General features: G+C 32.9%; 1 protein-coding gene across 12 annotated transcripts in view; it reads right to left on the bottom strand.

The window, feature by feature from the left end:
- The window catches only part of Ca-alpha1D (Ca[2+]-channel protein alpha[[1]] subunit D), a 960,824-nt gene that overhangs the window by 570,890 nt on the left and 365,734 nt on the right, over nucleotides 1-24,200 (bottom strand). Inside the window, exon 1 of one of the 12 annotated variants that reach the window (XM_072546532.1) lies at nucleotides 8,428-8,624. The exons of the other annotated variants lie outside the window; for them this stretch is intronic. The gene's annotated coding sequence lies outside the window, so the exon portion shown is untranslated. Of the gene's footprint in view, nucleotides 1-8,427; nucleotides 8,625-24,200 lie in introns of those variants that run through there. 12 annotated transcript variants of the gene reach the window in all.

Raw genomic sequence — 24,200 nt, 5'->3', positions numbered from 1 at the left:
ATGAAAACGGAAAGAGACGGTTTCCCAATAGGGAGATAAGAAAACATATTAGTAGTAAAAATTAATTTAATAAATTTTACGTCCCAGGGAATGGCCATTTGACAGCTATTTATTAATCTCCCTTAATACCAAATAAAGTTTAAATACCCTTGGCTTGGGGTTTCTCTTCTCCTGTATCTATTATCAGGATCTTCGTGTAATATTCTCATTTTCAGATTTTCTTTCTTCTATGCATATACGAGTATCTATTGATTTTTGTATATTTTCCTTATTGTTAGTTAATATAACCAGATCCTCGGCATACGATAATCCCTCCAGTTTCACTAGCAATTCTTATAACCTATTGTAATTTCTATATATCTTGACCTCATTTTCATATTTTTAATAATATTTTATCACCATGCATGGAATTTGTTTTATTCTTCTCTTTATGTTGAATGTTAAAGAAATTTTTCCGTTTATTTGCACTTTCGCGATGACTATTATATATGTCCTTTTTATTACTTTTATTGCCTTTCTGGTGATTTACTTACTTTATTATTTCTCTATCTATAGAATCGACTTAATGGCTTAAATGCACACTAGAAGTATGTAGATTGGGTGGATCATAATTCGAGCCCGGCTCGTCAGAAATTATAATTATAGTATGAAATCCTTAATGGGTCTGAGATGATAATAAATTGTCAGAAGGAAAATAAATTTCTTGTAGTTGGCTGTATACCATAAATCACAACAATTGTATTTAAAAAATCCTTTATAAGAGGTATAATAATATAAAAACCCTATCGGGCTACATCTCAGAACGTTTTCGGAATGACTATTCCATCATAGCTTCAATTGCTATCTACAAGCCCTGATAGACACCTCGTCTAAGGGCCAGCCATATATATATATATATATATATATATATATATATATATATATATATATATATATATATATATATATATATATATATATATATATATATATATATATATATATATATATATATATTTGTGCTAGCCGAAGGTGTTCTTTTCTTTTCTCAATAGGTATCAAAATCATCCATTTTGCAGAGACTGGTTAAGTAGTTTGAAAATACGGCGCACTAATCCAACATCAAACTAGAAACACATGATATTGTGACACAGAAAAGAAAATATACATTAACAGGTGAGTAAGGCGAACAGAGTAGCTAACATAAATAAAAAGCCTGAAGTCAGAAGTAGATCGGTGAGAATGCAATAGGCGGAGAGTCAATGGAAGAATGACAATGAGACACTCAAGTAAAATAAACCTAAGACAATATCAATGAAAACTAAAACTGACGTTAATTAAACAGCCTATCAAAATAGAAAAAGAAGATGAATTCATCATAATACTCCAGAGCTGCCCCTAGGATATGTTCATTTCTGAATGAAAGACCCTGTATGGCATAAACAGAGTGTCTAACGGTTTTATACCCCAAAAAGCAATTAAAACAAAATGAACATATGCATTTCACATTGTTGAGATAAGTAGTTCATTATTCCTAAATTATTTACCCAAATTCTATTAATAGCAATGCATGTGTCGCACATGCCAAAGGTACAGTCAGACTAAAAGGAAAGCAATAAGTGTAAATTAGTTAATATCGAATATTAAATTGTACGTAAACTGTAGACTCAATTAAAATTTCGTTGGTAATTAAATTTTTTGTTACTGTTTACAGAAATCACCCTAGACTAAACTAATCAGTTTTATAATTTTTACTTTTTTGGAAATAAAAATACAATAGATCGTATAGTAAACTAGATAATCTAGTAGTTTAGTAGTACCGTCGAAAATTGTGGAAAAAACTACAGAAAATACCAAGAGACTAGTGGCAATGTCCGCACAAATGTATATGAGAGACTCATACTCGCCAGAATAGACAAAAATGTCGACAAGCACCTCATCCCACAACAAAGAGGATTCAGACTCTGAAAATCTTGTATCGGTCAAGTCCTCACACTAACAGAACACATTGAAGAGGGCTTTGAAGAAAAACTTATAACAGGAGCTACTTTCGTAGATTTGACAGCCTCAAAAGGGTATCACATTACCAACACTCATTTAAAGTTAATGTTTGGGCAGCAACTTTAGGTAACAAATTAATAGGTTATCATATTCTACCTGGAAATTTAAATGGTGATATGTATCTTGATTTTTTAAACAATTCCTTATTCGAGATATTAGAAGATTTAATGCTAAACGAGCGAAGATCTTTATTTTTTATGCACGATGGAGCTCCACCACACTTTGATAGAAGGTGTCGTAATTGGTTGAGTAATCATTTTCCGAATCGATGGATTGGTAGAGGTGCAGAAGCTCCGATTCATTGGCCTTCGCGGTCATGCGATTTTAACCCTTGGACTACGCAGTTTGGTCATATATTAAGGAAAAAGTCTATGCTACAGAGGTAAATTCACGCCAAGAATTTGAAGAAAGAATTCAACGTCAATTTATTGACATCATAGCTGATCCCCTACCGTTTAGAAGGTTAATGGAATCTTTAGAAAAAAGAATAGACTTGTGTATTCGCGAAAACGGAGGGCATTTTGAACACTTACTGTAAATGAATTTTATTTTATGTTCTTAGTCATTAATTTAATTTTCTTCTTGTGAGTTTTGTTTCATTACTAACTATTTTATACCAGCATCAATTATTACTTCATAATTTTCAAATCAAAATATTCCGAAAACGGTACACAGTATCGAGTTTTACCAAGAGTACCTTTTTTGTGTAAAATTGAATGATGTTTAAGTTTACTTGAAATTTTGATTAATAATTATACTCATAAAAAAGTTATATTGACTAATACTTAGTACGATCCGTGTAACTAGCGCCCTCTATGAGAATCAGATATAAAAACAAATTCATGGGATGTATCAGCTTCCAAAACATATTCGTATAAAATTTCATTACAATGTTGCCAGTAGTTTCGGCAAAATCGTATAAAATGCGTAAAATTTTTTTTTCTTCAACGCCCTGTATCTTGAAAACGGATGGCGTTACAAAAATTTTTTACTAAGCAAACCCCAATTATTTTTTAGTTTTTTACCTACCCTAGAGACGGGGTTACGTTTTTTGAAATACTCTGTATATCTTGGAGTAACTCTAGACTGGTCCCTCACCTATAGACAGCAGGTATACAGGAAGTAAATGGGGAGCACGTCCTGACGTTTTAAGAATAACGGCACAGGCACTGTGTTTCTCAACTGCTGAATATGCGTGCCTGCTTTGGGGCAGATCTACCCACGCCAAACAAGTTGATACTGCGCTAAATGAGGCATGCAGAATAGTAACGGGGTGCATGAAACCAACGCCACTTTCAAATCTATATAAAGCAGCGGGTTTTTCAGAGCACATAGAGAAAATTAAACAAATCGCGGACGAGCGGGATGCCCTATACAAAGCTCGAACACCACGAAAGCGACGAAAATCCAGGAAAAGCTTCCTTGGAACTATGCAGGATGAACCGCCTGAGTATTTTCCTCTTCCCCAGGTTCAATGGACCGACCAGTGCCTAGACTTTAAAACGTGGAAAACTATGAGTAGGATAAGAACAGGGGTCGCTCCAGTAAAATCAAACATGGCAAAATGGGGAAAAAAGATGATGTGAAGTGTGACCAATAAAGATGGAACCGACGCCGACGTAGCCCGATACTTGGCCGAAATTTTATGAATGACATGTCTGGACACGATAAAATAAGTAAGTAAGAACTCATGTAGACCTAATAGTTTACGCAGAATAACGTTGTAAATAAAAGCTTTCTGGGATAAACAATTTCAATTTTGCAATAACTGTTAGGTGAAACTTCTTGAAATTTTTATAGCTGAGCACATACATACATACTGAGCAGTTACAATTTTTGTGAACTTTTAGAAAAGTTATTAATAATAATTGTCAAAAAATCGACTTTACAAAAATAACTTTCATTTTAAAGGATTTTCTACGCTGTTTCATTAAATTTGTGTCACTTCTTCTTATAATTTACCGGTCTTTACCTTTAGTATTTAAAATCAAATAGAGATCGTACATTGTTTATATATTGTTTATAAGTAAACAATGACGATTAATCTTTTGCATATTTTGTTTATTACATATTATTATCACCAAATTTATCAAAACCAGTTGTTAGATACCCATATCAAAGAGTCTCATGAAAAATCCTTTTTAATTGCTAATTTCTCTGGTCTATAGCATGCATTTCCAAGTCGAGTAGAATATTAAAAGTACAACAAGAACATGGGACTATATCTTTAAACATCCCTATGTGGAATAACAGTTTAGAAAAACTATTGTAATGAAAAACAAAAGAATATAAAAATATAATTGAAACAATAACTTATTTCTAATTCGAGTTTAGCTGAGAATAAAATAACACCTCAAATATGACTAACAGAAATCTACTTTCAAAGCACTTCTTAAAGAATTTAAAGAATTGTTCTTTTTAAAAAGTTCCGTTATTAGTGAGCGATAGGAACTTAATAAATTAATTGAAAGCTTGCTTGATACAACAATTTTCTATTTCTTGTGTAATTTTAAATGGTCTCGTGAAATTGAACAACGTGATCTTATAAGTTAACTCACAGCATAATATCTGTAGATTATGTACAACGTGACCAATCCAGATGTTACAAAACTTTCTTTACTACAATTCGGAAAACACGTGATAGGTGTTTTTCTTTTTTATCAATATTATCACCATAATATATTATAAGGTAGATTATTTCGCTTTTTAAAAATATTTATTACTTTAATTTCATATTTCTGACATATCAGATGTTAAAAATTGTGCATAATGCACTTCTTAATATTTTGCGGTACTCTAAAGGTCAAAAAGCAATCGGAGAAATGTAAAACAATGCAAACTTGCTTAATCACAGATGCAAGGAAATGTGGCGGCACTGCAGCATTAAAGGTAATGGCTATAATAATTCATATTAATACATACCAACGAGGAGGATCGTTCTAGAAAAGGACTTTAAGCTAATAAGTACATACAATACAATATCGTTTGCTTACCACTGGAATAAAGAAGAAGCATATTTTAAGCAGAACCAGTATCAATATATTCTTATACTCAAGAATGCCTAAGAATTCATATATCTTCATATATAAAAATCTCGTGTCTCGATGTATGTCCACGATAATTTGCTAAAAAATGAACCGATGCGAAAGAAATTTTGTGAAAGTGTATTGTTTGATTTAACTTAAAAGATAGAATATTTTTTAACTCGCTGAAAAACCTTTACTTTTTTTTAATTGTAAATTTAAGATTTTTAATAAGACTGCCTCTAGAGTTGCAGGCAAAGAACGTGTTTAAAAATCGTTCCGTGTAATTTTCCAATATTGGGCTTCTACGAACTTTTTTCCGACTAAAAGTGGCATAAGAGTAATCACTGTGATAAAAAGTAAGAGAAAAATATAAAATTACAAACCAACTCAACTGTAAATACTAATCAGTTGTCAATCTAAAATATGGTTATCATAGAATGGAAAAGAGTTTAAAGCTTCTTAACTGTAAAGGTGGGCTTTACTCTTTACGCCGAAAACGTTGAAAAATAACTGGTTGCGAAAATACAGACAAATGAATGGATTACGCCGGTAATAGCTTATATGAGGAAGCGAAAAGAAAAAAAGACGAAAGAAAAGAATAAAATCTTCCGAAAAAGCGAAAAAAAAATAGGAAAAATCTCAACAAAACCAGAGGTCTCAGTACGATGAGACGTATTGGATCTGCTATTGAAAGAGGTAAGAGAAGTTAAAAAAGGAGTTAAAAAAATAGCAGAAAGAAGAAAAGATACGATAATGAAATTCCTAGAGTATCAGCAGCAGGTTCAAAGCTTGTGAAAAGAAAATATAGCTCTGAAAAATGATATTGAAATGTTTAAAAAAAAACAAGAGGATTCAGGATAAATTAGAACAAGTAGAGAATAGACTAGAAATTATTTTAAAAATCCTGTAAGAAGAAGAACGTCAGAGCTCAGGACCTAACAATCGATACAAGCGACAGTAACACTAAGTGAAACAATGGGAATTTTTTTCAATAATCATTTTCAAATACAAGTAACAGTGTAAAAGGCAGTGAAACTAAGGGAAAATACATGCCTAATACAACTTGCAAATATGGTTGACAAAAAACTGACTATCTAAATTAAATATAAATTAAAAGGTATATGAAATGAAACAATCTTTATAAATTATGATTTAGCCAAACAAGAACAGGAAATACAAAGGAATTTTTAAGAAAAAATGCGAAAAAAAGAAACAGGTCAAGATGGAGTTTAGGAAAATAACAATAAATGGAAAGATCTGATAGGGAAAATTAAAGATAGGAACTTGAAATGTAAGAGGTACATATAATGAAGGAGCTCTAAAACAACTTTTAAATGAATTAAGTAAATAGTGGTCCATACATTGGCGTTACAAGAAACAATAAAAAAGAAAATTATAAGCAATTACAGATTGTAAGAGGTAGATAGTACTTACTTTATCAATCACTTTATTAATGGCAAAAGTGAATCAACAGACTTGATCAAAAGAAAGGAAAAAATTTGTGCAACGGCAGAACGTTTAAACAGACAAAAGCTACAAGAAATAGAAAAGAAGGAAACATTCGTAGAAGTATCGGAAAAACCAAATTTCCCAGCAAACGAAGGAAATATCACAACGAATGAAGGATATAATAAAAACGGTATCGACTAATATATTATCAAGACCCAACAAAGTTAAAAATAGAGTGGTTTGATAACGACTTCAACGAAGTTATTCAAAAAATGAGGGAAGCCAAACAGAAGATGCTACAAATACAAAAAGATGAAGGAAAACAAAATATGAAATAAAAAGACGAAGAGTAAAACAAATATTTATAGTAAAAAAGCATAAATTCTTGGAAGAAAAAATATTGAAAATTGAAAAAAAAAATACTTTTCAACAAAAAAAAAATAAAAAAAGGAATCTGATTTCTGACGCAGACCAACTGCTCGCCAGATAAAAAAGCATGTTTAAAAAAACTAAAGCACTAGGTCAGCTTTCTGGGTCAGAAATGGCTTTCTAGATTTCGGATTTCTGATAATTACCTATCCCACAAATATGAAAATCTACCTAAATATAAATTTAGCTATTTTAGTTTACTTCGAGCCGTTAAAATGCCGAACTTTGTTGTCAAAAATGCCGCCAATGTTTACTTTAGTAAAGTGTAAGGATGTGGGATATTTACAAATGTCAATCGTATTGTTAAATGTACATAAAGCTCTTGTAATCAAATACTGTTTGCTATTGTTAAAAATATAGCCCTAAGATGTGCCAATACGTTAGAATTTAGTCAAACTACTATTTAAAGGCCTTTTAGAGAAAAGAAGAACGCAAACTTTGTAGAAAATATTACATAAATCAAATTTTCTTGGCAGAAACAAAATTGGAAACCGGTGCTAATGGGCAACGGAGAAATAATACATTGAAAATGTAGTATTTAAGTCATAAAAATTACTAGTGACAAAGGACACACTCAAATAATAGCTTATATTAGATCAGATAAAGAGTTGGATAAAGATTTAAGGTAGAGTTTAAGTTAACATATCTTTGAATGACGGGAAACCATGTCTACGTGCGATCCCACATTGACAGTCAGCTTCAGACAAAATGTCAGGAAGTAATAATTCCAGACCATACAATTTCAATAAAAAAAATGTGGTCGCGAAAATCTACACTCATTAAACCAGGTGAAGGTGGTTGGGGCCAATTCAATGCCGAAATGATAATCACCCAATACGAAGAATCGCTGAATTTTAAATTCCTGTAAAAATTAGGAGAAAAGGACCAAAGAAGACCTTATATGACACGATTACAGAAACTGTTCTGTCAAGGGGATTAATAATAATATGGGGGCCATATAATTTTAGTCAATACAAGTGAGATATCCGCTTCACTTATATTGACAATTTAGAAATTTCAGTCATTTCATAATTGTCACTATAACTGCGGCAGATTATCTCCAACAAAGTTCAATATAAAAATTGTATTTAAAAAAACTCTTTAGATTATGGATGATATCCAACCAAATTATAAAAACAAAAAAAAGAAACCACAAAAAAAACAATTTAAGAAAAGTATTTATAAATAGATAAATAAATTTTTATAAATGAAGCATATAAAATTGACTGGATATATATAGAAAAAGTAGGTGAATGCCCATTAGTAGTTCTAATGTCTGATTTCTCTTAAGAGTCTTTACCATATTGTTTATTATTTTATGTATTTTTATTAACATTAATTGTGTGTTTTACCTACTCCAAAAATTTAAAAATTTTTTCCTAGGCTTTGGCTTAGTAAATAAGCCAAAAAATTTAAAATCTAGGTCCCGGAAATGCCTGAATAAGTACGAGAATAATATAGTAAAAATAAAAAATAAACCTACCTGTAACAGGGCTACATTTTAGGGAGAGGGTACGTCAACAGAAATTATCAACACCGTAATGCATGCACAACCGTTCAGCAGTGATGTGATGTTTATTAAAGTTGAGGTGAACTCCGAATGTGATGTAAAGTACGAGAGGAGAAGTGAAGTTGTGTCAAGTGAAGTTGTATGCGCCGTTAGGAGAACGCCGACGCCAGACTGACACGCTTACTCGGCGTCCTCAGCGACGCTCATCACTTGAAACTCTTGCGTAATTTGCGCGCATGCGTTCCCGTTCCCGAAATTAATTTACCAATTTTATCTGTGAACAATGCTGCCACGTTTTAGTTTTTTCTTTGAGATGTATCTACGTAAAAAGAAAATGGCAAGTATGCACACATCGCAGATACTAGCGACTCTTGGAATCTGCAAAGGATTGACAAATAAAGAAGGCTATGATGTTAAACGCAGAATTCTAGTATTCCTATCTTAATAATTTTACTAATTAATTAATTAATGGCATGGAAGATGGCGAGAACGTGCCCTCGGCATGTTGAAGCTCATTTCATAATCGTGACTGCAAACGGAAACAGAACATGCACGTCTTCAAGAATAAACAGTTTTTCAGACAAGCTGCTGGAAAAAGTAAATAGTGGTCACGTTGCCAGAAGAAGGTGACATGCTGTTAATTTAAGGGCTTAAAGACGTGGTTCACACCCTATACTGAGGCCGCGAGGCATGCACGTCGCTCTGGGGTAGAGAATTTTCAAAATTGGAGGCATTGTCCATTTACTGACGTGTCAATATTATATTTTTTAATATGCGATAGATACTTACAAATCAGAGATACGTTATTTCCCATATTAATTTACAATATGAGAGATCGAAAATTCACTATAGACTATGTAACAAAAAGGAACAACACTACAAAAAAATGGATATTAGATATGATTCACATAAAAAAAATATCTAAACTTTATCAATAATAAAACTGACATCAAAGATCTTTCCAATATGCATCACAATTTAATCAATTGAGTTGTTTTTTAAATGCACCATGGCAGATGTTTAAAGTACCTACCAGATGTATATTGGGTCAGACACCACTTATTCATTCCATCGTAAACTTTTAAAGAGTGCAAATATAAAAAATTTAAATCCGTAAACTCATTTTTCGAAACCAAATTCAGATTCCGCTTTAATCTGTGCCTTCTAAGAATTGCAAGGCAAAACAGACGTTAATAAAGATGTTATTAGAGACATGGAGAATCTAAAATTGCATTCCACCACATATCTCCTCAACTAAGTAAAAATCCTTAGCGAATTGGTTTCTAGTATTCATAAATAGTATACCGGAATAAAAAGAAAAAGACAGTTAAGATTTGATTTCACGTATATTGCGTCTGTATATCCGCTTATAAGTATTTCACCCTAAAAGGGATCATCAGAACGGATATTCACAGACGCTCTGAACGTGAAAACAATTATTTCCTGTCTTGGGAAGTAACTCTAACATAGCTTCGTATGGACGCAAATAGCGACATCTGATAATAAATCCGTAAACTAATTTTTCGAAACCAAATTCAGATTTCAGCTTTAGTCTGTGCCTTCTAAAAAAAATTTAATTGTGTAATGTAATGTTTATAAAATAAAATTCTTATTGAAAGCACTCTGTGTTCTGTTGGAGAAAAATGTTATACGGATTTCGTAAACCGACCACAGGCAAATATTTCAATTTTAAATGAACCAAAAGTCAGAAAACGGCTATCCAGCAAAGTCCATCTCTACCTATTAAAATACTTTGGGCATGTTACGAGAGCAGACACAGAAAACATGGAAAGACTTATTATCCAAGGAAAGGTAGAAGGCCGAAGGGAGCCCAATGGATGGAACAGAGTTTTATTCTCTGATGAGAGTCGAACGTGCTTGTATAACAATGACAGAAAACGACGCGCCTATCGGAGGCTTGGAGAACGATTTATCCAGTGCTGCAATGTCGGAACATTGAGGTATCGAGGTGTTTCGTGTATATTTTGGGGTAGTATATCTTTAGAAGGAAAAACACAGCTTGTGTTCGTGCCCAGTGGTGGTCTCGGAGGGGATTTGACAGCGGATCGTTACATTGCGGATATTCTCCAAGACCATGTTGTTCCTTACGCCGGCTACATAGGTGATGGCTTCAGGCTAATGCACGACAACGCTTGATGTCACACAGCTCGGATATCGAAAGATAACCTGGCCAACACCAATATAACAACAATGGACTGGCCTCCATTGGGTCCGGATATGAATCCCATCAAGCACCTACGGGATGAACTTAAACGCTAGGTTCGGGTCCCTAATCCAGCACCAGTGACAGTGGCGGAGCTAAAAACTGCATTCGATGAAGAGTGGGAAGCGAATCCTCAGGAATCAGTCAGAAACTTAATAAAAACTTAAGAGGTCGCATGGAAAGTGTAGTACAACTCAGAAGAGGAAATATTCAGTGTTAATTTTGATTTTTATGTGAATTTACTTTTATATTCATTACAAAATGACTTTCATTCATAACATGTTTTCTCACATACAATAATAAGTTATCTTTTTTATGTTCTTTACTTACTAAATTTATAAATGTAAATGGTGTAATTGCAATAAAAAGTACATCTGTTTGCGATATTTTACTTAATTTTACATATATGTGGATATACACTGGCTAAATAGAGTAGTCAAAAAATATTACAAAAAATACAACTTATTTTACTTTTGAGTCGGTTTTTTTGCTCGCAAGTGTATATGCAAAGGAGCTGTACACGCTCAAAATTGTGTATGGCAAATTAGCATAGGATAGAGTAACAAAAAAAAGTAGCCACCTTTTTCGCCAGATATAAACTGTATTAATCACGATCGGGCTGACATGTAGATTCAGTTAAACCAGATCCTCCCAAACTGGCTTTCAAAAAATTGGCAATGAGCTGTATGTAATTTGGACACATATCTGAGAACTTTATCAATAATTAAATAAGAAAACTTCAAAATATAGTATTACCAAAAGCTAGAAATTTGTAGTTGAAGACTCTGTAATAAAAGTATTGGACAGAATTTGGTTTTATTTTGTATTTCCCACTTGTGAAATTTATTTGTTGTTATTAAAAAAATGCTTTTCTTAATTCCTTTGTCCGGCTTATACTGTAACAGAATACCAGTTCAGTGATTACAACAAAATTATGTTTTTATGTCTACCACTCCGGTATCTACGGAAAAAATGCAATAGACGCATTGCACCATCATTTAGGATACTGTCAAAATAACAACAGAGGACATTTTGAATACTTAATTAGGTAGACAATAATTTGGCAATCTTTAAATAACCTATAAATTATTATGTTCAAATATAGTTGTACATAGTTTGTAAAAAAATTATTGAGACGATTAGACGCTTCTAGGCTTTTGTCTTTGCCTCTAATCTTTTTAAGATGTTCCTGACTACATAAAATTGAAAGTATGTATAAAAGTGGAGATGTTAATATAGGTACAATAAACAGTGTTGTATTTAAAAAACCAAAGTGACTAATACTATCAGAAAAATGGTAAATCTGGCAACGTTGCATACATCAAATTTAATAAAAAAACAAACAGAAGAAATCAAACGCCAAACACTGTTTGTCCGAGTTTAATGAGCCATATGTTAAAACTATTTCTGAAAATAGCAATGTATTGACACAACGATGCCTTTATGTAAACCAAGATGTGTATGTTTTATTGGTGACAACAAAGCATTTGACAAAGTAAGACCTAAACATCTTATATAAGTTCTTAAAGAAAAAACGATTCCAAAGACATACGAATAAAAATCCAAAGAAAACTAAATTGATGGTTGTATCAAAGAAAAACATTAACATTATCAACCTCCAAATTAAAAATAAGCAAATTCAAAGAGTTTAGAAATACAGATATCTGGGAACATATGTGAATGAAATGAACGATTACACGAAGGAAATCACAATGAGAATTGAGAAAGCGAAAATCGCCTTTGTGAATATGAAAGGAATATTAACCAGTCGATTATTCTTCTTAGGGTGCCTGTCCGTTCTGAACGTTGGCGATCATCCTGGCTATGATGACTTTGTTGGTTGCTATACGAAATAACTGTGTTGAAGTCTTTCTATTCCATTCTTTCAGGTTAGCAAGCCAGGATATTCTTCTTCGTCCTGGGGCCCTTTTTCCTTCAATTTTACCTTGCAAAATGTATTGGAAAAGCTCTATCTGCCTTGATTTCTCATTATATGTCCCAAGTACTGCAGCTAACGGCCCATTACGATGTTGACCATATCCGCGGTTGTGTTCATCCTCCGCAGTACTTCTTCATTGGTGACTTTGTCTGTCCATTGTATCTTCAAAATCCTTCTGTATGATCATAGCTCAAAAAGTTTTGATAGAGTTTCCGCCTTCAATGTCCACGTTTCTACTCCGTACAGAAGTACTGAGTACACATAACATTTAAGGAGCCTTATTTTTGTGTCTAGGGTGAGGTCATGGCTCTTGAACACAGAACTCATAGTCAAAATGCAGTTTTTGCCTTTCCGATGCGACATTTAATCTCTTGGGTATTGTCAGATTTGCTCGAGTTATGTTTTCCTTGCTGATGATCTTTAGCTTGGTTTTGCTGGTGTTTATATCCAGTCCATATTTTCTACTTGTTTCCGTTATTTTGTTCATTAAGTTTTGCAGCCCTTCTATGGTATTGGAAAACACTATTGTATCATCTGCATACCGCAGGTTATTGAGCTTGACTCCATTTATTGAGATGCCTTCATCAATATCTTTTAGAGCCTCTTCAAAAATGCGCTCCGAGTACAGATTGAATATCAGTGGTGAAATTATGCACCCCTGTCTCACTCCCCTTAAGATTTTGACCTGATCTGTATATTCGCCATCTATTCGGAGTACTGCTGATTGATTCCAATACAGGTTAGCTATTATTTTTAAGTCTTTTCCGTCAATCCCTGTCCTCTTAGGTAAAACCAGTCGATACTTAGAACTAAAATACGTCTAGATAAATGTATTTATTCTATACTTCTATGTGGCGTGGAGACGTGGACTACGAATAAGTACTGCTGCAACAAAATAAAAGCATTCGAACTATGGTATAGAAAAATATTGAAAAACAAAGTCTACGAAACAAAATCCTGGGAAAAATTTTAGGAAGAAGTATAGGGAGAACAAAGATGTCTTGGCTCCGAAATTTTAGAGATTGGTTTGGTTGCAACTCCAATCAACTGTTCCGTGTAGCTGCATCTAAGATCCAAATAGCGATGATGATAGCCAAACTTACCACCACAAAAAGAAGAAAACTTACCACCAACGTAAAATGTATAATTAGGAATTAGGAACTATAAATATTCACAAAAGGCTTTTATGAATCATTTCAATAAACCTTACTCGTTCAGTTACATCTATACTTAGAGCTACAATTAATGCTGAGTCAGTTGTATATTTTAAAATACGTCAAGGGCCTATCATCGTTGCCGATATTATCGACTAAAATGTGTTTAAAATAGAAACGTATTAAGGAAAATGATCACTAAAAACAACTAATCGACAGCCTTCGTTTAAATATTTATTCTTTGTTGAAAAACAATTGTGTATCAAATTCCATAAAATTTCAGTAAACTATAGAAAATTAATGCATGATCAATATTAAACAATTTATGACATAAAAGCTTTCGGAAGCATTTCTATTCGAAATTAAATTTAAACGGATGCGAAATATTGGATTGCAATGTATAACAAAACTAGAAGTTGGTCAAATCGTTACTTTTAATGACTAGTTTCTTGGTACGGATTCACTCTTTGGAATAAAAAGTCATTATTATATTAATAAAATAATAAATTGGTGACATATTTAAGAAAGGTGTAAAACAAGGTTGAATTTTGTCTGCTCTGTTATTTATAAGAAGAAAGCCAAAGGAAGATTCAGAGGATGAGGACCGATATAAGTATGTTCAAGAAGATAATGGGAGAATTGGAAGAAATCAGGCAAGAAAGTAAGGAATATAGAGAAGAGATGATATTGCTGAAAAGCAATTAAGCTTTAATGTACTTCGAAAATATACTTACAAAATAAAACACCAGAAAGCTATGAAGAATATAAAAAATGCAAAAGATTAGTCAAATAATTTGTTACAAAAGCAAAAATGGACAAATGGGGAGAATTTGGAGAAAAGATGGAAACAAACAGTAAATAGAACCAAAAACTATGGAGTTTTAAAATCAATGAGAAAAGAAAAAGTCAAGATAAAAACATAAAGAATAAAACTGGCTAACTTCTCACAGAAGAAAATGAATTAATGAACAGATGGAGAGAATATTTCCAATATACTACAAACTCACTGCTATCAAGAAGAAAACAACCTGTTGAACCAAAGAATAGAAGATGATAATGTAGATCCTATAACCATAAATAATCTGAAAGAAGCTATTGCAGAAATGAAAAACGGAAAGGCACCAGGGTATGAAAGAATAACAAGTGAAATTATGAAAAAATTAGGCAAAATGCAACAGAGTTGTTACTAAAGATATGTAATGCCGTATGAAGAAACAGATATCAATTGACTGGCAAAAGGCTCAGATAGTAGCGATTTATAAAAACGGTATTGCAATAACTACAGACGAATAATACTCTTAAGTACTGTGATTAAAATATCGAACAAAAGAATAACCGGAAAAATTGACACACTTGAGAAATCACAAAGCGCACTTAGAAAGGCAGAAGCACCCAAGGTCAATTATTTACCATCAAACAAATAATAGAAAAATATCATAAACAGGAAAAAATATGTATATGACGTACACAGATCTTGAAAATGCTTTTGACACGGTACCAAGGCAAAAATTATGGGAAATATTAGAGAAGAGGGGTACTAGTACCAAAATGATATGAGTGATTAAGAACAATTACAACACCAATATGAATTAAGTCATCGCTCAAAAAAGAACAACCAAACCATTCACTACAAACTGAGGGCCTGAGATAAGGAGGAAGAATAATTCCAACGCTATTTATAATATACGTGAATGAGATAATTAAGGAATGTAACGATAGAGTTACCCGTCAAGAAATTCAATAAGTAGACATTATTGTTTACAAAAAAATATATCTTCCTCTAAATTTTAATGGAATTTGAGATTGTCAGGAGAAAGTACTACCAGTTTACAAGTGATAAAAAAATGCAATTTCCGAAAAACTGACTATTTTTAAACAGCTGTATCTTCGAATATACAAAATGAATTATAATTTATTAATTAGTTTTTTAATTTACTGGTTTCAAAAATTTTTTCTCTGGTTTGGTTAACTTTTGACAATTAATTGAAAATCATAAAAGTTTGTAAGATTGTTTTTTCTCCCGCTCAATTTTTAGGCGGTCAAAAAAATAGTTAAAGGCACGGACTGAGAAACTCGATAAGTAGACATAATCATAAAAAATGCGATTTTCTAAAAACTGGCAATTTTTAAAACCTTTTTCGAATCTTCGATTGATTGTTGATTTGATTTTTACAATGGTTATAAACAAATATTAACATATATATACACTCCAGTTTGCTGATGACAAAGTAGTGCTAGCGACCGACAGGGAAGACATGCAGTACATGCTTAGAAAACTGATAGAAGAATATAACGACTGGGGAATGAATGTCAATACAACAAAAACCAAATATCTTTGTATTGGAAACGAGTCAGATAACATAGACCTCGAAAACGGACAACATATTTCCTGCTGTAAGAGCTATGACTACTTGGGTCTTGCCTTTGACAATACAGGAACTGATACATGGGAAATAGAAAAACGAGTCACTCAAGCAAAGAAAGTCTTAGGATGTCTCAATGGTATACTGTGGAGTAAAGAGATAACGAAACGAAGAAAATTTAATATATATGAGACCATATATTGAAAACTATAGATTAAAACTACTCTTCTTTATGGCGCTGAAACATGGAGAATTAGTGAAAAGAACAAAAAGCGAATAGAAGCAGTAGAGATGGATGTAATGAGAAGATCTTTAGGTATTTCCAGATGAGACCGAATCAGAAATGATGTAATAAAACAAAGTATGGGAATAGAAGGAAATATAACTCAAGATATAGAGAAGAAACAATTAAGGTGGTATGGGCATGTTTAACGGATGCCAGCAACAACACTCCCCAAAAAAGTAGTAGAATGGCAACCGATAGGTCGATGGAAAAGAGGAAGACCCAGATTAGAATGGCAACACGGCGTAAACAAGTCCATGAGCGAAAGAAATTTAACAACAAACGACTGCGAAGATAGCAAGAGATGGTGTTTAGGTATCGGACAACGTCGAAAGACGTTCTAAACCAATGTATATATATAAACAAATGACGTTTGTGCATTATTCTGCAGTTTTTTAAGCAACAAATTAATTTTACAACTTTTAGAAATCGTCGTGTTACAGCTATTTTTATGTTTTAAAAGATAAACTTTCTTAATTTTACCTTAAACACTAAGTTTCTCAATGGTAAGCAAAAAATCGAGTGAATGGCATTTTTTACACTAAATTGTTTAATAATTAAAAAAGGACACTAAAACTTATGCGGAAAACATATAGGTTTTCTTTATATACCTAAGCTTATTTTAACTAAAAAATTGTCAAATATCTGGATTAGTCACGGTCCCGAACAGGGTGTCTTTTTTTTACTTATTTCCCTGTAGTATATGTTTAGCACAGTGTATACAGAATACCGGTTACTTCCATCTACAAAGCAGTACAATATCAAAAGAACGTTAACTTTATGTAAGCGGTCATAATATCTTGTAATCACCAACTAACTTACTTTCCGTGAACAGCTTAACTCCAGTTTACTCAATGTACAACTCTTACCCATTGTTATGGTTAACAATGAGCAATTTATAGGAATTGCAACAAAAGAATGCCACCGTAAAATTTTTATGGATTCCATAGCATCTCGGTAGCCCGAGAAATAAAACGGCCCTGCTGCCAAACTTCAGTGCATAACGTTGATTTATTATAACTCACACACAGCAAATATTTATATCAGAAGAATTGTGGTTGGCACTTACACGATTAGAATAGATAGGATGATTGATTAGTGTAAGGAAGCTCAGTAGATCTGTTATAGTAAAAGATAGAAAAAAAGTTGTTGACAAAAATTATAAACAGCTTTAAACCCCACGTTTTAAAATTAGTTAAAATCTTACACACTGTTTCATAACGGCGTACCAGATCAAATTAATTTTTTTTTATTAGAACACCCTCTATTTTATTCTAAATTTAAAATCTGCTCCACCTCTCCATCACACCAATATATAGTTATAACCTGGGTATTTAAAACGGTATCTTCTTCTTCTTCAGCCTGTATTCGTCAACTGCTGGACATAGGCCCCTTCCATTCGCTTCCATTGATTAAATACTCTTGGCAATTCTCATCCACTGCTTGCCCGCGACTTATTTGATATCATCTGCCCACCTCTTCTGTGGTCTGCCTACTCCTGGCCTGTTCTCTCTTGGTCTCCAGTTTGTTAATCTCTGTGTCCATTTTTCGGGCCCATGTCCGACCCATTGCCACTTTAGCCTTGCTATACGTTCTGCGACATCAGTAATCTTTATTCTTTCACGAATGTCGATATTTTGAATCCTGACTCTCAAACTAATCCCTAGCATGGCCCTCTCCATCGCTCTTTGGGTTGTAGTGAGCTGCTCTAAGGTTTTCTTTGTAAAGGATATGGTCTACAGTCCATATGTAGTTACAGGCAAGATACATTTGTCATAAACTCTTCGTTTTAGACATTGGTATATCTTTATTCTTCAAGATAAAGCTTAACTTGACTGACTGACGTTGTCAATAACAATATTAGTTTGTAAATTACTCATTATTTTTGTTTTCTGAAGGTTCATTTTAAGACCTATTTTATTTGACTGCTGATTTAATTCCTTGAGCATTTCCTCCAGTTCCTTAATATCTGTACTAAATAAATAACCTCAAATGACTCAAACGTACACCATTAATGTTTAGACCTTTTTGCTCCCAGTCGAGCTGTTTGAATACATTTTCCAATGCTAAGGTAAAAAGCTTTGATGAAATAGTATCACCTTGTCTAATACCTTTACCAAGACGCATTTTTTCAGTTTTTTGGTCTTCATTGATTTTGATGTGGAATGTGGCCTGTTCATAAATGTTTTTAATAAGTGTAGTGTACCGTAAGTCTATTCGAGCATCCCTCCGGGCCGACAAAAGGACTAAGTTTCCATACTAACGAAAGCCTTATGAAATTCAACAAATATGCCATATGCAGTTACATCATATTCTGTGGTTTTTTCTATCAGTGTTCTGATGGTTTGTAAGTGAACGTTAGTACCAAACCCTTTTCTAAATCCCGCCTGTTCAACCGCTTGATCTAAATCTAGTTTTTGTGTTATCCGGTTGGTTATTATTCTTGTTAGCAATTTGTATAAGTGTGACAACAAAGTTATAGGTCTGTAGTTTTCAATATAAGTAGTGTCTTCTTTCTTATGTAAAAGTATTATTTCGGCGTTTTCCCACAGACTGGCTATTCTTTTTTCTGTTAGACATTTATTCAACAAAACTTCCACAACGTCTACAACGGTGCTGCCACCCATTTTTAACATTTCAGACGTTATACAATCCTCACCAGGAGCTTTTTTATTTTTCATTTGTTGTAAGACATGTCTAATTTCCGAAGAAGTTATTTTAGGGAGAGTTTCTGAGCCAACGTTTAGAATTGTTCTATGGTCTGTTCCGGGGTTCTGTATAGTAGATGTATACATATTCTCATATAACGTTTGTATTTCCTTGATTATTTGAGTTTTTCCTTCACCATATTTTAGTTATCTTTAATTTTCCTTTAGTTTTTTATTACCTATTTATAATATATACCTATACCTATTTAAAACGGTATAACATTACATATACATTACATAGTATAATATTACATGAAAATCGTATCAAGTTTAATACCCTGTATAATGAAAAGGAGTACAGAAACAATAATCTGTTGCAACCACAGGTTTTTAATAATAATTAAAAACTTCAAAAATGATAATATTCATTAAATCGAATAAAGGGTAAGTCAGAATGTAATTGAACTATTTCTTGGTAATTTTAAATGGATCACCCTGTATTTTATATCACATTTTAAAAAGTACTATTTCCATACTTCAATTTTTATGAAGTTATTAATTTAGATCTTTTCATTCTTCTATCAAAGTATTAATTAGGTAGGTATTTAAGCGTTTACCAATACTTATTGTAAGTTGGCCATGATTGATTTTCTTTTTTTGTTAGATGTGTTTTATACACTTTATTCTTAACCCTCTATTGAATGAATTTATTTTATTTTATTTTTTGACAAAATATACTAAAATTATGTTAAATTACTCATTTTTCTTATTCTTCTTATCAATCACACATTTTTTTTAAATGATCCGGTTTTTGAGAAAAAAAAATTTATGCTCATTTGGAAACATTATGTACAAAAACTTTTATTAGAACCAATTGTCATACACATTAGATCGATGTATTGTCAGTATCAAGCTATTCCAAATTGTAAAACTTCTTACAGTTACTACTTTTAGAATGAAAGTATAAATGCACCTTACATTTCCCACACCGGACTCTTGATTTTCCCTTACAGTTTATCATCTTACATCTTTCCCTGTTTACAGTCCAGTTTGGCCAGTGTGAAAACTGATCTGTTTGTACATATATATTGGGTCTAGGTTCAATGCATCTTCTTTTGGATGGTTGTTCGGGTGTGGAACTTCTGGGCCGACCTACTTTCTTCTTTGTAAAACACCACTGTTAGTTAGTTGTTCAGCTAGAATTGTTTTAAAATTCAGCAGTGGTATAATCTCTTCAGTTTTGCCAATTTGTTTTTTGATTCGCCTGTCTAATAGCCAAGCATTGAATACTGCTACATCCTGCATATGATAGAAAATACGGTGGTACCATTTTTTGCTTTTGATCTGTGGTGTGGATCTTGCAGATCCACACCGCCCATGTGCCTGTTATATTGTTGTATAATGTCTGAGCAATCAATTTCTTTCCTAGTTCTTTCGGTGCGAAAGAATCTTTCCACTTTAGCTATTGGTTGAGTTCCACAATAATCTGACAATAAAGACACAATTTTGTTGTCACACCACTGGACTGTATGTATTGCAGTATTCTCATGAGTACCAAAGTGTTCCTGAATGTTTCCCCTTTGTAATTTTTTAATTTCTTTCTTTTGCCAGCGTTTATAATTCAGAATTCGATTTATACGGATTCTTACGATAGAATGTATGCCTCGTTTTGACAAATATGATACCAGTGGTATACTTGAAAAATAATTATCGTAAAAGAGTTTGTGGTGTTTATTGGACGGTATTTCTCTGCTCAATCGAACTACAATATTACTAGCAGCTCCCAAGTGACTACCAACCTACCATGAAATGAATGAAATATTTACCATTTCATCAGTAGTAAAATTCTTTATTGCTAATTTAGAGTGAATTTATTACTGGAATTATTATTATTTGTTAAAGGAAAGCTTTGGTCGTTTCTATTCGGCGTCTCAATTCATCAAACACGCTGTAAGATTGTTACTAATTTTCAAATATGGAGTTTAAAGCTATCTACAATTTCTGTAAATAACTTTTTTTGTATCGTTTATTATCTGAGCAATAACAGATCGACTGAGCTTCTTCACACTAATCAATCGCCCTGCATGTAATACCAAAAGTGTTAAACCTATATATAAACCTATAAATATTGTTTGTAATAGCGAGTGATATCAAAATAAATTTAAAAAGAGGAGTTTCCAGCGATTTATAACTGTTAACAGAATTTTTTTTTATTCACAATTTCTCAATCATCAAGTATTTAAAAATTTCAAAATTATAAATACTAGAAATATAGGATATAAAGGCGCTGCACATTCTTTAAAATTAAAACCTTTGACTGCCGTAGAAAACTGTCCAACGAAGTAAAAATGCGCATAGTAAATTATTACATACTGCTCTGCAGAGGAATCACCAACGGTAAATGGTTATAGCCTAAAGGCATTAGAGATGTGATTATACCGAAGAATGTTAGGTATATAATAGACTAACGGATCATCAATAACCAAGCAACTAGATAATTAAAAAAAAAACACAATATATGACCAAAACTAACAATGGCTATAAGAAAATTGCTCAAATCACAAGAGGAGCCACTACTTATTATTATAGTGATATATCAAAAACGAAAGTAGTAGGAATAGTGGTTAATCGTCATAACAGTAGACTATCAACAATTCTAGTAAATACTCTTGAAGTATACACTCACGCGACAATCAAAACATACTGGAGAGACTGTTAATCATGATTCTTATGATTCCCACTGCGGTATCGTTCAAAACGATTCGTCCTGCAGGTACGGGCCCACCTCTAGTATCATTCCCATACATCAATTAAATGGAATGTTGCGTATTCTGGTTAAAACTAAGTTGCACAGATATTAACATCTTGCCATTGAGCGCGTTACCGATTTCATCCATCAGTAGGGGAAATTAATGAATGTCGGCGATTGGGCGATTATCAGCAACGATGTTATGTAATCAAAATAATTTTACTTTACTTTAGCTTTAACTTTTACTTTACCTAATAGAGAAAATAAAAAATATGGTAATAAACCAATTTAGATTTAGTTGATTTTGAAACTCGCGTTTTGTGCATTGATGTTTTTATTAACAAATGCAGATGGTGCGAAGAATCCCCGAGTTGTAGGAGGCTACCAAGAACGACGAACGCTGCACATAATTACGTATAATGTAAGAACCTTATCTAAGGATGAAAAAATGACGGAACTGGAGGAAGAACTCAAACATGTGAAATAGGATATTATAGGAATTAGCGAAGTCAAAAGAAGAGGTGAAGATTAGGTCAAACTAAAATCAGGCAATATATTCCACTATAAAGGGGAAACAGAATGGACAACTGAAGGAATAGGTTTATTAGTACACAAAAAATTACAGAAAAATATACAGAGCATTGACTGCATTTCTCCAAGAGTTATGTATATAAATCTAAGACTAAATAAGAGATACAATCTGAAAATAATCCAGGTATACGCCCCCACCAGCGATTACGAAGATGAAATTGCTGAAGCCTTCTATGAGGAAATCGAAAGAGCAAAAAAGCAGGAACCGGCTCATTACAATCTGATAATGGGAGATTTTAACGAGAAACTCAGAAGAACAAGGAAGAACAAGAAGTGGCAATCGGAGATTTTGGAATCGGAGTAAGAAACGAAAGAGGCGAAATGCTTACCAACTTTCTACTGCAACACAAATTGTATGCAATGAACACTTTTTTTAAGAAGAAACACAATAGAAAATGGACGTGGGCTAGTCCAGACGGAAGAACTAAGAGCGAATATGATTATATAATAAAAGACAAAAAGCAAATTATTCAAGATGTCACTGTACTCAATAAACTATCAGTAGGAAGCGACCAGAGACCAGTAAGAGCTAGAGTAATAATAAACCTACAAAAAGAAAGAGCAAAGATGATAAACAGTTGCAAACGCATAGTTTGGAATTCACCAAATCAGCCAGAAGCGTACATAAAAAATATAGCCGAAACTTTACAGAGTAATAATCCCAAACCTCTAAGTATCAACGATCATAATAAATTAATGACAGACTCGGTTAGAAACGCACAACTCAAATTTTGCAAGACAAATGACACCAAAGGTGAAAAGATTAACAAAGATACAAAAGCTCTCATGGAAATACGACGAAACCTAAGCGAGAACGAAAAGGGAAACAAAGAAGAATATAGAAATCTAAATAAAAGAATTTCAGCGGAAATTAGAAAAGATGTAAGAAGATATAATACTAATGTAATTACTCAAACAGTAGAAGAGAACAAAGGTTTAAAGATAATGTAAAGAAAACTCACACAAAGTAAAAAAGAAATATACAAGCTGAGAGATAAAGACGGAAAGGCAACAACAGATAAACAAAACATTCTGAAAATAACCAGAGAGTTTTATAAAGACCTCTATACCAGCCAAAGACCACAAGACAATTTCCCGACACGAGTAAAGACTCTCATAAAACAGGGATCGGAAATACTTTTACCCATTACTGTGTCAGAAGTAAGAGCAGCTTTAAAGGAAATGAAGAACCATCGATTGCCTGGTGATGATGGACTCGTTATTAAGGCAATAAAAACAGGAGGAGAAATTCTATTAAAATCAGTAAGCGAACTGTTTAATAAATGCTTACATGCGGGTACGATTCCAAAAGACTGGAACAATGCAGTGATAGTCTTGTTACACAAAAAAGGCGATATTACTAAATTATAGACCCATCAGCCTCTTGATTTCTATCAGCACAAGGAACAGGCAGGCTTCAGGGCAGGATATGGCACAAATGACCATTTGCATACCATAACGATCTTAATAGAAAAGTGCATCGAGTACAAGATACCACTGGTTCTTGCATTTGTCGATTACGAGAAGGCTTTTGAGTCTGTAGAGTTTGAAACAGTACTGGAAGCCCTAAATCAAACCCTAATAGATTACAAGTACAGGACACTAATTAAAAACATCTACGAGAATGCTGCATCAAGTATACGACTACACAAAGACACAGAAAATTCAGCTTAGATCGAGGAGTTAGACAAGGAGACAATATTTCACCAAAATGGTTCACGGCAGCTCTAAAGACAATATTTAAGAACACTCAATGGCAAGATATGGGCATCAATATAGATGGAGAAAGATTAAA

The sequence above is a fragment of the Diabrotica undecimpunctata genome, chromosome 10, assembly GCF_040954645.1.
Source record: "Diabrotica undecimpunctata isolate CICGRU chromosome 10, icDiaUnde3, whole genome shotgun sequence".
In the NCBI taxonomy this organism is placed as follows: Eukaryota; Metazoa; Arthropoda; class Insecta; order Coleoptera; family Chrysomelidae; genus Diabrotica; species Diabrotica undecimpunctata.
This window is presented reverse-complemented; position numbering and strand designations above follow the sequence as displayed.